The 18,226-nt window shown below is 40.0% G+C and overlaps 1 protein-coding gene across 1 annotated transcript in view; it reads left to right on the top strand.

Moving 5' to 3' along the window:
* Nucleotides 1–18,226, top strand: part of st6galnac3 (ST6 (alpha-N-acetyl-neuraminyl-2,3-beta-galactosyl-1,3)-N-acetylgalactosaminide alpha-2,6-sialyltransferase 3) — a 79,870-nt gene that overhangs the window by 45,733 nt on the left and 15,911 nt on the right. The gene's annotated exons all lie outside the window — the stretch shown is intronic.

Raw genomic sequence — 18,226 nt, 5'->3', positions numbered from 1 at the left:
GGGGGGGGTCAGCAGCTCGTCATTTTCTGTGTTCTCGTGGCCCCGTCTGAGAGAGAAATGAGGCGTTGTGGCGGCTGAAGGCAAAGAGCGGTCTTCCTTAAAGTCCATTTGCATTTATATCCTAATGATGTAATGATTCTTGGAGGATGCTAACAACACTATTAGCGGGAGAGGGACACTGGGTTACTGGATTTCCATTTAGAAGGTCAAAAAGTCAAAAATCCTTTTATCCTTCATCTGTGTTGTGGGGTTTACTCGCAGCCTCTGTATTGTCTGTATACTTGCCTTTGAAAACAGCAAAAACAGCTTGAAATTCATCGCTCAGTAGCTATAAAAACTATAGTGAAAATCATGGTTTGGTTTTTTATTTTTTCTGCCCTCCTTGTACTTAATCTTATTTACGCTTTTGGGAATTCTACCACTCTGCCAAAAGTGTGTGGACACCTGAACATCACACATCTTTGATTATTCAACATCTAATACAACACAACAGTTGTATCGTTGCCACTCATCCAGGAAGGATCTCCACAATATATTTGTTCCTATTCAGCCACATGATCATTAGAGGTTTGTTGGTTTATAGATGTGCATTAAGGAGCTCACTGCTTCACTGACATTTGCGTCCCTAAAAATGTAACTACACATCGGGGACATATTAGCTATGGCTGGACCACATAGTGACCTTCAAGCTGCTCTAATGGATATTTTTTTTTATAATATCAGTGTATCAAATGACAGTGTCAACAATATCAAAGATGTTGCTTGATGTGATGAACCTACAGAGAATAATCAGGTGAATCTGCAGCTCTTGTCAGCTTTTTTTTTTTCTTTTTTCTTGCAGCACTTTCACTGGTTGAGCGTAGTGGAGCATTTAGCAGCTAAAGAGCCGGATATTTCCCTCTGGAATTGGTAGAGACCAAAAACAGAGCAAGAAGAGATGTGAATACTGGACTTATATATTCATCAGGTGGCCAGAAACAGGACTCCCAAGTGAACGATAATGTTGTTCCATCACTGCTGCGTGTGTGAATGAGCGGCTGTTTGCTAACAAGTTCACCACATCAACTTGGCGTTGTTATGTCGATGTTGCGTTCAAAGCAAAAGCAATCAGTCAATGCAGGTTTAAGAACGGTGAGTGGTCCACTCGTGTCGTCTGTGTTTCATCCTTTCGGCTGCATGTGTTGCACCTAAAAGGAGATTGAGATTGATGATAGTAAAGTAAAACCGTAAACAAGGAGAAGAAAGGCTCACTTACCTGCTCCTGTTGACAAACGCACACCCCTCGCTCCTTAGAGTAAGAGTAACGACAGAATGTTAACACACTGCAGGAGTCTCACACTCAGAAATGAGACATGGTAGATAGAAGGTACCTGGATGTTCTACTGAATGAGACACTCAGTGAGTCATTGTGTAGCTCAGCCTCACTTTACACGTAGACACGTGTCATAAAGTAAATGATGGATCCTGCACGATACATCCAGCCACCTCTGAACTATGTATGAAAATCTGTGGTGGAACTACAGGTAAGACTCCCACTAAACCCCTCGCATCGACCAATCAATTTTAAGGCCTCACTCACAGTCGGGGTTCTTCCCCAAAAAGTGCAGGATGGAGGTCGGGGCTCAGTGTCGGCCACTCAACGTCTTCCACATCAAACGGAGAAAACCATTTTCTTTGCTTTTTGCATGCTGGCATTGTCATTTTGACACAACGGTCCATATACTGTTGTGGACACATAATGCCCCCCCCCCCTTCCCACATTTCACCTGATTTGATTTTTGATTTTCTGTGCGAGAAAATGCTCAAAAAGAAAAAAAAGCTCTGTGGTTGGAAAACGGCAAATTGCTTTCATGTCACCAACAATGCTGTCACAAAAATGATACGTATTTGTCATGCCTCTTTCTAGAGCAGACCATTTCGTTTTTTTTCTTCCCTGCTTTTTGAATAAAATCTCCTCTCTGCAGTGGACGCTAATAAAATCATGTCCGACTCACATGAATCACTTATTCTACCTGCTGGGCAGTAACGCAGGCACAGACATGATGGTTAGCTCACAAGCTTCACTGGGTGAAATCTCCCAAGCACACACACACACACACACACACACACACACACACACACACACACACACACACACACACACACACACGCATGCATCATGAGTCCCATAGCAACCCAGCCATCTAATAAGCCTTATTAGATTACATGCTTCTGTGGCTTCAGATAGTATAACCTCATAACACAAAGCTCCACTGTGTGCCAGTGTCTATTAAGATTATGTCTGTGCAGTAGTGTCACTGAGACAGTTTACTGCAGATTTATGCTGTATTGTCCACATTTAGCCAAGAGAAAATAAGATGAAACTTCATGAAAAATGATAGAACCGTAGAAGCAAAAAAGTAACAGGAATTAGTAGGAGAAGCAAGAAAAGTAGCGAAAAAAACATGCAGGAGAATATAAAGTAGGTCATTAAGAAGTGTAGAAACAGCAAGAAAACTTATTGACAACTTAATGACAATAGAATGCATAGAAATGTGTTGTTCTGACATTTTCCCCCTTTTATATTAAGTAAAATGGTTCATGAACCTTTTCTTGTAGAACTTTAATTGAACAACAACAAAATTAATCTGTAAGTATTTTGACAATCAAGTAATTATTGTTATTATTTTTCAAGCAAAAACGTCAACAATTTTCAAATGTGAGAAAATTCGTTTTTTTCTTTTTCTTTTTCTTTTTCTTTTTCTTTTTCTTTTTCTTTTTCTTTTTCTTTTCGGACTGTTAATCAGACAAAGCAGGACATTTGAATCGGTCATCTTTGTCGCAAGAAAATTGTGAGACGAAACAATTGTGAAAATAATTGCCAGACTAATCGAGCTCGAAAATAATTGCTAGTTTCAGCAACACCTCGACACAGTGTTGCAGCGCGGCTAACGTAAATGCAAAATGAATAACATAAATCATCCATCTCTAAAAACTGAGAGTACTGGTATGTGCAGTGTAATGTTAAGTGTAAATATAGAAAAGTAATTTGAATTTGCGGCGATGGTAATGGCCTGTAAATATCTTTTGTCTTCACATTAATCTGGTCTGCACGTGGCGGCCGTACATATGCACAGGAAGTGTTTGGTTTTGTCCGAACCATTGCAGCGAAAAACCAATTAATGTGACTTTGGCTCTGAGCCAGTGGCTGGTTCATGCTGGTTTTTTGTGTGCTTTGTGTGTGTGTGTGTGTGTGTGTGTGTGTGTGTGTGTGTGTGTGTGTGTGTGTGTGTGTGTTTGAGAGCTGGGTGTTTTTGCCGTGAAGGTGAGAGCCTGAGAGCATGTGATATGTGGAACTCTGTGGTCAGGCCTCAGAGTGTTTCACAGGTATAACACTAGTAAATTTTTAACACTTGCCCTCCTCCTCCCTCTCTCTCTCTCTCCCTCCTCCTCTTCTTTTCCCAGGCCGGTGTTTGACATTTTAACTGCAGAAGGTGCTGAATTCTAAGTCCTCCAACAGAGCAGATAACTTCCTCTCTCTACATGTCTCATAGATCCTCTAACACCTTCTGACTTAAACAAGCTTTTCTCTGATGTTTAGGGTGGCTAAAGACTTGTTTCTCTATGCTCACTGTACTGTGGAATAACAATCAAATAATCTGCAAACTAGGCCAAAACAGAAAATGCCTACTGGTGTAAGCCAGACAAGGATAGATGTGCTATCGGTGTCCTAAGAAAGAAGAATGAGTGCAGCCATAAGGCTCAGCGCAGCATCGGCTGTAATGCATCCTGTCACTGATGCTCTGTTATATGTTCAGCTCTAAATTGGATGTGAACTATTCACTTCAGATTATAGTTGTACAACGCTGTGTGAAAAGGGAAGCAATCACCTCTTGGCAGCAGTATTAAAATGTGCTTGTAAAATTGTCAAGCCCTCATCTCCCCAAACAGAGCAACGCTGGTTCGAGAGAGTTCCTCAGCCAGTGACAAACAGTCATTCGGCCATTTGCTTTGCCTGACAAACACCAGCTTTCGGGGTGCATTTCAATCTGCGAACGCGGCTCATTACGGCTTCATATTTTGTTTTCAATTTTTTTTTTCTTTTTTTTAAAATGCATTGCCACGCTAATCATAGTAATCCCAGAGAGAGAGACATCCAGCGTTTTTTTTTGTTTTTTTTTTCCGGCCCCTTGTGCATCTGCAGAGCTGTGTGAAATTAGATGGTTTACTTTCTGGTCAGCTTTCAGTGCAGCTCCCGATGATGTGGAGCTGTTCAAGCCTCAGTAAAACTTACACTATATTATTATCTGCATCTACCGACATGCTCATTCTTTACTACTGCAACTTTGTGTTCATTGTTTTACTCTGAAATGTGACTTTTGTGGACACAAGGTATAAAAATGCAAATTTCTTTTTGCAAAGGCAGGTTTATTACTTTCAATTTAAAAGACCTTAGATTAAACTTTATCAACAGTGGCAGAGGAAGTACAAAGATTTTTTAATTAAATAATACCACAGTGTAAAATGTAACAAGTACAAAAGGTTATCTCATTAAAATGAAAAAGAAAAAATGAAAATACTTGTTGTTATGCACAATGAGCTCTTTCAGGGTGGTAATTATATTATTGAATGTATTAGACCAGTGTGAAACTAGAGATTATTTTTTAGTATTAAGTTATCTGTAAGTTATTTTCTAGACTTTTCTCCATTTAGCAGTTAATTGTGTGGCAATGAAACAACATGTCCACCAAACAATGATTTTAAAAAAAGTAGGTAATTGGGGTGGAGTTCATTTGAGGTACTTAATAAGGGAGTTACGCTGTAGGCTACGACTTATACCCTGTTTTTTTTTTTTATTTGCCTCTATTTGTTATAAGGTTTGATGAATTGGCATTTAAAGTATGCTATTAGTAGTTCCTTCTTGTAATATACCCACAGACATACAATCCATTATCACTACGCTACTTGGACACTGAAGACAACTTAGCAAGGATTCATGGACACTGGCGATCATGATATCCTTGGTAATGTTAAGTCACATTGAAAATAAAAAATCTGTGTATCATGTCTGTGTGTTCAGATTCGACTGAGTTACGGACAGACGGAGCACATCAATGTATCGATGTGGAAAATGAATCTAAGGAGATCGGGCATCGTCTATTGCGTAAATGTGTCAAATTACCGAATGTATTACCTGTTAAAAGGAAGAATAATCACTCCATTATTCCGTCTGTCACACCTTTCAGATTTCTGATTTGTGTGCAGCATCATTTACCATCTTCATAATGTGGCGTGATTGACATGAAAATGTAAAATCGTGGCAGCGTGTGCTGTAAGCCTCCTGTAAAACCAGGAGCTGTGCTGCATTGTCGGAGCGAGCGGGTTTTTGCATATTACGGTCGCAACACATTTCTTTGTGAGCCACCATAAATCTTCTTTACTGTAAGAGAGGGGACCCAGCGTGGCTTAAAAGCAGCCTGATCAGTCGGGGAGAGCTTAATAACACCACGGTTATTGGACTTTTGCGTGGGATAACTCCCTATTGTGAAGCTCTCCAAGGTGTGTCACCAGAGAGAGGCTGCTTTTCTAAATTATTCAAACAGTACAGTGAGATTAATTGATTATTGAGCTTTAAAATCAATGATAATCAGTAGTTCTGTGTGTAATTCTGGATCTTAGGTCTTTGTCTTGATCTCTGTCCCGGGAGAAATCTCTTAAGTTGGGCCTCATCTGTTTTGCTAATCCTTGGTTTTTACTTCCCTGCTCTCGGACAGGCAACCCATTAACATGTTGAATAGGCTGCAGAGCTTTTAGACTCTGCCACTTTCCTCAGACGGTTTTCTCTGCTACCTCCTGTTTTTGTAATTTCTTTTTTTCCCGGAGTCATAAAAATGGCTCACTTATACCAAACCCATTCAGACTCCTGCTCACCTCCTCTGACCTTACACCATTTGTTATTCTGCCTTTTCGACCAAATAAATCTTCATAAATGGTTTATGGCTCCTGTGCACAGAGACAGTGGCTGTTGACTGTCATGGTTCTCAGAAAAAGGACCCAAGAGCATGACTCAGGAGGCAGATGCAAAAGTAAAGCGTCTTCACATTGAAAAAAAACCAAAAACAAACAGGATGCAAAAAAAGTACAAAGGGTCAGACTGAGGCAAAACCCTCAAAAAACACAGGCAAGGTCAAAAACATGATCAGGCTCACAACAGGCAGCCAAAGAACAGAGCGCTGGAAGTCTGTTGCACACGGCATGAAGACAATCTGGTGAAAAGAAGTGGAAACGGACCGGTACATATGGATACTAGGGAGCTAATGAGGGAGTGTGGAACAGGTGAGCAGGTGAGCGTGGAGGAGGAGCGGGTCAGGTGATTCGACAGGCAGGAAAGGCATGCAGAAATATCAGCAAAATAAGAACACGTGTGCACAATTGAAAGGATGAATGAGCAGACAGGTGAGACCAACGTGGCACTCGGTTGATGCTTTGCTTCCGCTCGAGGGCAAAGACTGTCAGGTGTTATGTAGTAATGCCTATTCCTTATGCTGCTGACTAAAATGGGTTAAGATAAACATCTCACCCTGCATGAGGCTTTCATTTTCCAAGACACTTTATACTCACTTTGAATAATGCATAAATCCGACTCTTCTCTTTCAGCAAAACAAACACTGTTTATTCCTGTGAAGTGAGTTAAGGTCTTGGCTGGGTCTTGGATAATGATGGGATTCTTTCACTCGGGGCTGTTTGTCAGAGCTTTGATAAGTGGAGCTAATAGGCTTATAAACCATGAGGTTTCTTTATCAATATATTGTTCTATGAACTCCAGAAAACTGTTGCATGAATGACATTTAAAACTCAATCTCTCAGTGCTGAAGTGAGTAACAACGTATATAGCAGCCGACTTGAATTAGAGCTTCAACCTGTTAGCATGTTGATGTTAGCATTTAGCTCAAAGCAACAGTGCATATGTACAGCCTCAGAGAGCATGGGGTAGAGACTCTTAGTTGTATTGCTTCACAAGCTACTTGAATGATTAATCATCAAAGTTGTTGATTTATTTCTGCTCAGTTTATTTCAGCATTTTTCGACTTCTCTCAGGTTAGTTGTTTTATCAAGCTGCAGACGCTGAAGAAGCAGAAGTTGTAGCTTGAATTCAAGATGAACTGGAGCTGTAATGTTTTGCTCTCAGGTTATCAGACAGTCTATCAAAAAACAAATGCAATGTCAGACACCAGTTCACGTTCAGTTTCTGCTGCTTTTTAAGCCACTTTTACTGTTAAAGGTAAGAGCAGAAATAACAACGGCAGAACAGCACTTACGATACTGAAGACTGACTTTGGGAATTCACTGCGAGATACAAGAATCAATGTTATTATTGAGCTTTACCGTCCAAGAATTGGAAAATGAAAAACCAAGTAATTCCAATATTTAACCAGCATGTGGTACTTCACATTCAGTTTAGGTTTGGTGCAGCAGTGAAGGCATTTTAAAATTCCTTTTGTTATTGGTGTTGCAGCTCTTTCTCATTTCTCTCAGAGAAAATTAAAATTCAAACCTGCCATTCATGTCTGTCTGTGTTTCAATCTCCTGCCCCAGAAGTCAAAGTGGTTGTTGATAGGTGACAGGCGGGCTGTGGGATGGTTTCTGGTTGACAGGTGGCCTGTCTCCATGACACCAGAGAACATAGCCTACTCATTACCAGCCCATGAGTGGCACTCATGTTGGATAGTTGTGAGTCTGACACTTGTTCCCCTTATGATCAGTTACTGTCTCGTTCAGTTTTTTAGAATAAAATATCAGAATAATGGCTGTTTATTACATTTTTCAGAAAGTGAGTGTCATCTGCTGCAGATATAAGCGTCCTTATATGACACAGCTAAATAAAGTCTGCAGTGGATTTGATTTTTAGCGGTGTAGCTCTAGGAAGGACTGTGTCAGTCTGTCGGTCGGTCCACCACTTTGGTCCAGACTGAAATATCTCAACGAGATCTCTCTCTCATATGTCAGCTGTTAGATCGAGTGTCATGAAATTTGGTTCAGATGTACTTGTTCCACTGAGCATGGATTCTAACTACTTTGGTGATTTTCAGTAATTAGTAGTGCAAAGAATTCCAATTTGAAATTCAATAATTACATTAAAATAACTTCTGTCAGTAACCTTCTGTCACTTTGACATTTTGGGTGTTTATTCACTCATTTATTATTCGCTCTCATTTATTCGCTGTCTTAGAAGGAGTTAGATGGCAGGTTACTGATACTTCAATGGGCCACTTCAGAATGGCTGAACCCGACAAAGTCGTTTATACCTGATCATTAAACTGCTAAAGTGATTCATGGGCACGAGTATTTCATTTGTGTTCGGTCGTTCTGAGGTGGCCCATCCAACGATTTGTATCCTGTCCTACTTTGAGAGCACCGATCTCCATTAGTGGAGGTGCTGGAGCGCAAGAGACTCCTTTCACCTGTTACTAATACTGATCTGTGTCTGAGATGGGCGGAGGCAGTTACCCTCCTGGTAACCCCATAGTTACATACCTCTAGGTACGCATACACTCAGAAGACACGTTTTGTTGTAGAGTCAGAGGGTGTGTGAAATCACAAATGTTAGCATGCTAACAAGCTAAACTGAAATGGCGAATATGGTAAACATTAAACCTGCTAGACTTTAGCATGTTAGCATTGTCATTGTGAGAATGTTAGCATGCTAATATGTAACCCTCTTCAAAGGCTGGATCAGATAAATTGTCACCTTGTGGTCTGAATGTTGTTTCAGAGCTTTTCTTCCAGTAAGACAATGAGAAGATTTAGGGCAGACAGTGAATACTGAAAATACTCAGAGTATTGGCACACAGCATGAGCTACTGAAAAGTAAAAAATACTAAAATGAGTTGAACCCAAGTAGGAATGTGCTGTGCCACTCATTGTACGTCGCAGAGGATTAGCGCGTCAGCTAAATGCCCAAAAATGTAACGGAAAATATGCTTAGCGTGTGTGTTACACTTTGATTCTCCGCTCAGCTCGAGTTGACTAATCTGGCTTTGTCTTCTAAAATGAGAGACAAGGTTATATAATCAGTTTGAAATATCTGCCCAGTTGTTTCAGACGAAACAGGAGAGAAATTTGCTTTGAAGTTTTAGTTGGAGTGTGACTGAAACAGGGAAATTATCTGTGGGTGGTAATTGTGTGAAACAGCTATCAGTGCAGGCAGACTGCTTTTGACTTTGACTCACTTTTGAGGCATTTGAGCGCAATCAGTTGAACTCAATTAAAAGAATAAATAGAAACGATATTACAAATCACACGCATATTTTTCTCCTATGGTTAGAAACATTATCTTCTCCCTGGGGCTGTAGAAAAATAGTTTTTTTTTTTTATCATGTCAAAATTTGCCATTGAATTTGTCAGTCTTTAGATCTTTTCATCAAAGCTAAAGACACCTCACACCTGTCTATTTTAGGGAATAGTCAGGGAGTTAATTATGATTCATTATCAGAGCCATATGCAGCACTGTAATGAATTTAATCTAATACTGAATGGCTCTGATTTATGAATTATAACAAGGGTTTAATGTCATTCAAGAGACATAACACATAATCATGCATTTATTTTGCTGTGGGACTTAGAGGGAGAAACGTTGTAAAATAAACAGCTCAGACAAATTCACCTTACACCTACAAAAAAAAAACCCAACAGATTAAGATGTTAGTGTGTTGTCTTCTCCTCATGCATTCGCCTCAGACTCACTGGGGTGCTGTGAAATTAATGAGAGAAAACTGCTGGGGTGGTGGTGGGCATAAAAGCATCAGATGCCTTCTTCTGCTCTGAGAGAATTATTAAAGTGCTGGTTCCCGGGCGGAGATGGGGAGATCAGTGGAAACCCCTCGCCGTGAGCTCGGTGCATGTCAGGAGGAGGGGGTGCTTTGTTTGTGCTTTGTTTTGTTTTGTTTTGTTTGTTTTTTTTTTAGATTTTCCTATTTAGCACCATCTGGTCGGTCATTTGGGTGTTTGTGTTTTTTTTTGTGTAAATGCGACAGGGGACAAGTGCTGTGAGTGCAGAGCAAGTTAGGATGATAGATGTTCTCCACATGCAGTGTGTCTCTGGACACAGTCGCCTGGTTCGTGCTAACAGCACAGAGAGCCTGCAGGGATCCATGTGTCAAAAAATGAGATGCAGCTGCCCTCCTCCTCCCCGGTCGCAGATTTTAGATTTGTATAAAGATTCACAGGAGTAAATAAAGCCATGAATATCTTCTCTTCTCATTCTTCCACAACATTTGAAGAGAAACTGAACATTAGGCACATTTTGAAGCCTCAAGCACTATTATAGTAAACAAATGGTTTATGGGAGACAAACAAACAACAGCAGTTATGTGATCATGATCATTGTCCCGTCAGAATCAGTCATTTCAAATCTGAACTGATTTGCTAATTATAATAAAGAGTCACATATAATTAGACAATATACAATACTGACATCACATGCATGCTTTCTCCATGGATGATCACAATAATATATTAGATATATCATTGTTCCAAGTAATGATCACACCGATATGCACGTGTTTGAAGGGCCCTTGTTTCAGTCAGTATAAGCTCCAGTCCAGGAAGTGAAATAAAAACAGCTCATTACTGGATAAGTGAAAAATCTAAAGTCACTTGTCAAGTCGTGAGCTTTGGTCCAGATTAATGTGCTCGGACAAAAGCCAGTGGCAACTTCAGGCTAGCCTTGATAATAAGACTGAATTTTCATTGTGGTTCTCTATTATTGGAGCGTGGGGGCAGGGTTGTTCAGTAGTGAGCGATGTATCTATAACATCGTTTTTAGACAGTTGAGGAAATATGCAGGTTTTAGAGGTGACATTTCTGTGAGTCAACAACAGCAGTCTGTACTTGTAGCCGTGGATGAAGCAGAGTGGCTAGTTTAGGGGGGTGTTGTGGAACAAATGGGCGATGTGGGTGGTGGTTCAGAGATCTGGAGTCCATGTGCAACTTGACCTTAACTGTAAACATGTCGAATAATTATGCATGAACACTGGATTGGCCAGGAGGTATAGAGTTTTTATTATTGGCTCGATCTGTTGCTGCTTTTATTTTTCAGTGGTATATTTCGATTTTTAAAATATTTTTTACACTGTGTATTTATTGCTTTAACGTCCTTTACAATTGATTGTTTCTGTTCATTGTTATAAGTGTGATCACTCCTGCATGCAAACCTAATTTCCTCTGGGATAGTAATGAAGTTGAATATGTAGATGAAGATGATGCGGCATGAAGCACCTTCAAAAAGTGACCAAAAAATATCCGAAATTACCAGACTAACAGAATCCAGACTGTTTCCAGACTCGTGGCCCTTAGCCATTCTCAATCTGACGCTTTCCTTTTTTTTGCTGCAGAAGTGTTAATGTGGCATATTTTACTGTTAGACTCATTTGTATTTTAGCCTAAAATGTCAACCTTTAAAAGTGTCTAAAAAGTTTGTTTTCAGAGCTGATAATTATGACATTTCCCAACCCAAATAGGCAGACATTGTACTTAACAATCTAAGTGGGATCTCACTTCAGAAATGGCTGAGTAATGATGATAGTGTAGCTGAATAAATGTATCATCAGTGGCAGCAGCAGCAGCACGCTTTGAAGCTCTGACATTTTTCTGGGACACTTCAGGGAATAAATTCCTACTCGACTTTGGTATTTTCATTGTGTCATGGTTGTGTCGGCACTGAGCCCTCTGTCCTCTCCCTCCTGGTCTCCATCATCACTAAAATGGAGCACAATTTGACTGCGGTGGCAGTGAGCTCACTGTGCCCGGGATTATTCAGGATACTTCACATCACAAAATCCTCTGTGCAAAATGTGAGTGCAGTGTCACGACTGTTGGCTGTTTGCTGGGGCATCAGCCTCCACACGGGGAGTTCAGAGCCTCTCTGTCCATTTTTACCAGCTCTTTGCCCTCTGTCCTCTCACTGCGCTCGTATCGGCATCTGCTTTAGGAGGACAACGAGGCCATTTACCCGAGGGGAGGGGAGAAGGCAGGGAACAGAGGGTCAGAACAGACAGTACAGCAGAGAGAGGGATGAAGAGAGCGAGAGGGGAGGAAGAACAGAGTTGAAAGGGTCAGAGGGAGAAATTGTGGACAGAGGGGATAAAAACAGAGGAGAGGACATTGAGTGTGAACAGGAAATAGTGAAAAAAAGGCCACTGGAGAAAAAGAATTTAAAAAACAGAAAAGAATATTGAAGCAGGAACAAAGAGATCCCCAAGGGGATTAAAATCCAATATCATCAGGCCCTAAAGGACTAAAGTACAAATGACTAATCTCCAGGAAAGGAATGGATTACATATCAGAAGACAAAATAGAGAAAGCAATTGAACAAACTTCCTTTAAGGATTTTTTTTTTTTTGTTGAATAAAGGCAATAAAAGACTTAGGGCAACCGAACTATTCACAATACAGCAATGCAGCTTGGAAGGATACTTTTAAAATGTGTGTCAACACCCTCCAACAAAACCTTGACCATGGTCCATTCACTTAAACATGGTCAAAGACAAACAATGACACAAACAGGAACTGAAATAAGCCTGTGCAGTTCCTCTATAGACTGTGAAATCCTGTTGTGTATGTAGAGATGCAAACAGACAGCCCTGCTCTGATGGATGGACGGATGGATTGATTGATGGACGGATGGATGGATGGATTTCCCAAAGCTCTCAAGATAATAACCTCATTCCTTCATTTCCAAAATACAGACCGATTTGGCCATAATAATTACAGAGGCATTTGTTTTTATAGCAGCCTGAGGGAGGCTGATCAAATTTCAAAGCAGTGACCTTCTGACCACAGAGCCTTTAGACCTTTTACCAAAACAAAAACTCCAGACCTCATTTTCCCCCATGTGTTCTGAAAACTAAAAACTATTCACAAAACGGAAAAACAGAAAAATTTGGTATGTTTTTAGAGACTTTCAGGAGGTTTTTGATTCAACCTGGCACACTGAGCTCAATATACATATATTCAACAGGGGCTGGGGATACTGTATGTGCACTGGAAACTAAGTGTGCAGTGAAGCCTGGAAACTACAATAAAAATAACCTCTCAATACTGGACTTCCTTAGTTTGTCTGTTACTAAGCCCCAAACCCATTTGTTCCTTCTTAAAAAAGTAAATATTTAATAACTGCTCACAAATATTCTCTTTCATTTCTGAGAAAGGCTCAGTGACGTCCTAAAAGAGCTGTGCGCTGTGGTTTTTAGCAAGTCTTAAAACAGCAGGAAAATAGTGCATTCGCTGGGGACTATTTTCAGCAGCAGATTAACTCACTTTTGGGGCTCAAGTGGGTATTTCCAGCAGCAAGAAGGTGTACGTGGGATTGACTCAAATGAAGCTACAGTGCCAATGTTCATAGTATTGAAAAGACATGTCACACAGCTCAACAGTGTGACTCAGTGATGTGTTTTTAGTATTTCTATAACAATGGCGCTCCATGGCGCAGAGGAATAAGGGTTTTTCACTGGGTTTGTGGACAGTGAGGAAATTATAGAATATCAGCCATATGTTTTAATGTCATTAAGAGGTGCAGACACAAACTTAAAATATAATTCATGTAATTCCTCTGTAGTTCTTCTTTTCTGTTGCCTCTTGGTTCATCTGTGTAGCTCCTTTCCTGTTTCAGCTGGATTTAATCAGTTTAAGTATTCACACTTGTGTTGATTGGGAAATTGTATCTCTCTATAAATAATGTAGTGTGTGTGTGTGTGTGTGTTCAGCTGGTACATGCTGGGTCCTCCAGTAGCTTGAAAAAGTGTATTGTGTTGAAGAGCCTGACCGATTTATTTGTCGGCTGATTTTGATATTGGCCTGTCACAGACATATTGGTATCGGTGCATATATTCTCCAATATGCGCTGATATGAATACTTTTACTAAGAAGCAATAATGCAGTGGAAATGCTCAGGTCAAGTTATACAGGCAGCATTTTATGTATATTTGATCCTTTGTTTTCATTCAAGTTAAATATATAAATAGTTATTTATTTTTATATTTATTCTATTTAATTCCTAGTGAAGTTTACCGTTTCATTACACTGAAATTTGGACAGTTTGTCATTTTGGACAATAAAGTTTATTGTTAAACTATAAAATATCCTGCTTTCATTACATATCTTTTTCAGATGATATATATATATATATATATATATCAGCCGATATATCGATATCAGAATTTTTTAACTCCCTAATATCAGTATCGGCATCGGCCCCAAAAATCCAATATCAGTCGTCCTCTATTGTGTTGTGTGTCGATGTTGTGATTGCAGGAGCTGCTCTGCGTTCCTTTAGTTTGTCTGGGTTTACATTTAACCATTTAAAACCATGATGTGTTTCTGTGAAGTGGATGCATTTAGGTTCTGCTGTGCTCCGTGGAAAAGATTCAGCAGTTTAAAATTTACATAGAACACTCCCTGAAAGGAAAAACTACAACTAGAGTCCAATAAAGTTGCACCAGAAGTGTTGCAGAATGTTGCATGTGGAGCAGAAGCAAATTCAGAAAATGTCAAAACAGGACATTTGTCTTGTACTCAGATGCTTCTTACATATTATTTCACCAGAAGCTAAACTGGGCTGGTAAAAACCCTGCTGAGTAATCTGCATTATGTGGTCGACCCAGTGCAATGAAGTCTGAGCAAACTAACAGCAAAACCATTCAGCTTGAGAGGAGCAAACCAACTACTTCATCCATAAAAACATTAAAAGTATATTGAAGAGAAGAAAAGAAAATAAACCATACAATAGCTAGTGTGCTGTTTGTTCCCTGGAAATGCAACTTGCTAAATAAAATCAGAAAATTGAATCTAAACAAAACAAGGAATTCATAACTGTGAACTTGAGGTTGAAAGTGGCCACTTTTTTCAAATGGAGACAAACAGTGGATCTTGTCTGTAATCAGTGCCACATGAATATTTTACAGAAAAAGCAGCAAAACATTTTGTGTTTTGAATAAAATACTATAATAACGAAATTTCATCAAGGCTTTGAAAAAGATATTCAAGGATTCACAACACTGCCAGAAAAGCTTCCTTTTCTCACGTAGAAAGACAGAGGTGGTGCAGGGCTGGAGGGTGTTATACTGCTTCTCATGTCACTGCTTATTTTTGATTTGTTTGTCGTATTTATCAATTAAACTGTGATGAGTACATTTAGTTCAGATTCAGAATGCCAGTGATTTGATCAGTTTGGTTTATTGCTCAGCCCTAGTACAACATACAGTCAATACAGCGTCTATATTTCATATTATATTCACTTTTTAAACGTAACTATATTTCATGTGAGCCATTTCCAGTCTCCCGAGAAGATGTGCTTATTCAGCTGTATGATCATTGTGGGGGATGTAGTCTGTGTTCCTGTTCAACTGGATTGCATTACCAGGTGGTCCTATTATTTTGTCCACCTCATTCAGATCAACGAAGGCAGGACAAAAGCAGCTCAAACCAGTAAACAGCAAGTTTCTCTCTGGCCTGAAATCGTTCAAAAGAAGATGAAGCATTTGGTATCAACAGGCGTCTTTTGCTTAAGGGCTAATGTCCTCTTCCTGGTGAATAATTGTCTGGTGCAAAAGTAAACAAAACCAGACTTGAGGAAAGCAAATCGTCTTTTTCATAATGCAGGTTGTCGAGGTCACCCCCGACGCTTCATATTGCCTCCTGGCAGAATTAAGAAACGCCTCAGCAAGCCTGTTCTCAACCCCGCGGCTCTGCTCGGGATTTTGTCACTGTTTTGTCCCAGAGGCTCCTCGGCTGGTTGAGGACACAGGAAGACACACGTTGTGTTGTTGTTCTACGCAGAACTCGCCCACGGGCAAACACACCAACTTGTCTTGTGCCCTATTGTTGTATGAAGTAATCAATTAATAACAAACAATCCTTTGCACCAGGCTGCATTCTGCCCGCAGAAGAAAATAGCATATGTGGATGAAGAAAGGGAGGCACGGAGGCGTTATAGGCGAGTCTGCTGGCACTCAGATCAATTTTAAAAACTGTGCATCTAGTGGAGACAACCCTTCTTCAAAATAACATTGTTTGTTTGCAGTGGTTAGATGGTACTTGTGCAAACCCGGACAATTTACAACAGAAGCTCTGCTCGAGGGGCAGTTTCTTTGAAGCAGAAGAGAAGAGAGAAGAGGAGATCAAGAGAGAGAGATGGTTGATATAATGTCCACCCTCTTCTAAGAGACGCAGGAAACGTGGGTTTGGTCTGATGAAACGCTCTCACGAGACTGCGTATAAAGTATCTTGATGGAGGATGGATGTGGTGGAGGGCCGGGGTCACTCCACATAAAGCACAAGCCGACATGGCTGAAAGAACAAGAGGTACTGCACTGATGCTGCTCTTTAGCACCATCACAATGATCATAATAATAATGATGATATATAAAATGGCACCTTCAAAAAGACAACAGAGCAAGAGGTAACCATTAGAAATTCTGAGCAAGCACCAGTTTGCTGATTTGCAAGTCAAAAGATGTCTAGACGTCTGGATAAAAGGACCGGCGTGTTATTCAGTGGCATCTCCAGGTGAGGTTGCAGATTGGAGTGAACTGAATACCCCTCCCCTCCCTCCTCCCTTTCCAAGCGTGTATGAGAGCGTACGGCGGCCCTCAGGTAACATAAAACACACAAAGCCCTGGTTTGTCTGTTCTGGGCTACAGTAGAAACATGGAGGTGCAACATGGTGGGGTCCGGGGAAGAGGACCTGCTCCCTACGTTGATTAACAGAGGCTTATTCTAAGCTAACGAAAACACAACCCTTATTAGTTTCAAGTGATTACACAACATTACATGAATGTTTTATATTCCATTTCTGCCAAAAGATCCCCCTGAATCCTACACACTGGTCTGTCTTTTTTTTTTTCTTTACAAATCAATGATACAGATTCACAGCAGCTTTTAAATAAATAAAACACACAAATACAGTTCTGTTAGAAAGGGTTAAGATTTAAGGAAATTAATTGTTTGTGACATCATTATTTTCCTAGTTGCTGGCTGCTTGAAGAAGAGGTCTTTACTGTGAGACTGTAGTCATTAAAATGTTATTCAAACAGCGGTTATATGAAACCTAGATAAATAACCTTTCAGCCAGATACAGCCCAGTGTTGTGATGTTCTGTGGTTTCACTTTAAAACATCAAACAAACGCTGAGAAGGCAAATCATTAAAAAAAAAAAAAAAGTAGAGTATCAAAAACACAAAAGCTTTCGATAAAGGAACAATTAAGTCTAATATTCGCTCTGAAACTGAAACTGAACTGAAGAGAGTCTGAGAGAAATATCTGGCTCTTTAGCTGCTCCGTGCTCCAGTGTGTTCTCCAGCTGCTCTACAACTTTGTTTGCTGCTTGTTGCTGTGGTGAGTTTATTAGAGGGTTTTTTTTTTTTTTTCCCCTGAAAACAACTGGCTGCTGCTTCTGATCACAGCGGTGACGGGGAATCAAAAGAGCAAAATTACACGTCTGAAAGTAAAAAAAAAATGAGTTGACAGATGCTTTAAAGCTTCATAGTGGAACTTGAGACTGTGGTGTTAATTGTCAGTGGGTTATTATGCTGGTGTTATGGTTAACATGCCGAAACGCTCCCAAGACCCAGGGGGAACGGCTGAGTGATAAATCTCTGTGGGTTTGATCCATTGCTAATCTAAAATATATTGATTAGTGCTGCTGTAAGTATAATACTGTTTAAAAGGAAAAAACAAGAAATTCACCTTCAACTAAATCTGTTCACTTTAAAGGATTAGTTCTTTTTTCTTTTTTTTTTGTCTTTATTTTGAGAAACATGGCAGAACATGTCGGGAGAGCAAGATACACACATGGCCAAATTAAATGCACACCTTTCTTATAGTGCTGTCCCGGCATGAACACATATACAAAACAAAACAGACAACCAATCAAGACAAACACACACACACACACACACACACACACACACCAACACACACACAAGCAAATTAATCTCAGTTTACTCAAATTTAAGTCCTTGCTGGCCACTCACAACCACAATACGTACTGATGGGGGGGGCACTTTTACAAATTCATCTAAGGTTCATTCCAATACCTTTTCACAAGGGAGAATTGATAGTAATAGTAGTCATTTATCATACCACATTGATAACGTATAGGAGGATAAGAATCAAGCCAAACCTGCAGGATTGAAAGGCGTGCAGCATACAAGATGAAACTTAGCAATTTAGCCTAGTTTAACTTCTTTTTT

This window comes from Seriola lalandi, unplaced genomic scaffold (assembly GCF_002814215.2).
Source record: "Seriola lalandi dorsalis isolate HSWRI2012SDOR001 ecotype SW California unplaced genomic scaffold, Sedor1 jcf7180002054736, whole genome shotgun sequence".
Classification (NCBI taxonomy): Eukaryota; Metazoa; Chordata; class Actinopteri; order Carangiformes; family Carangidae; genus Seriola; species Seriola lalandi.
The sequence above is the reverse complement of the archived record's forward strand: the minus strand, read 5'-3'. Positions and strand labels throughout refer to the sequence as shown.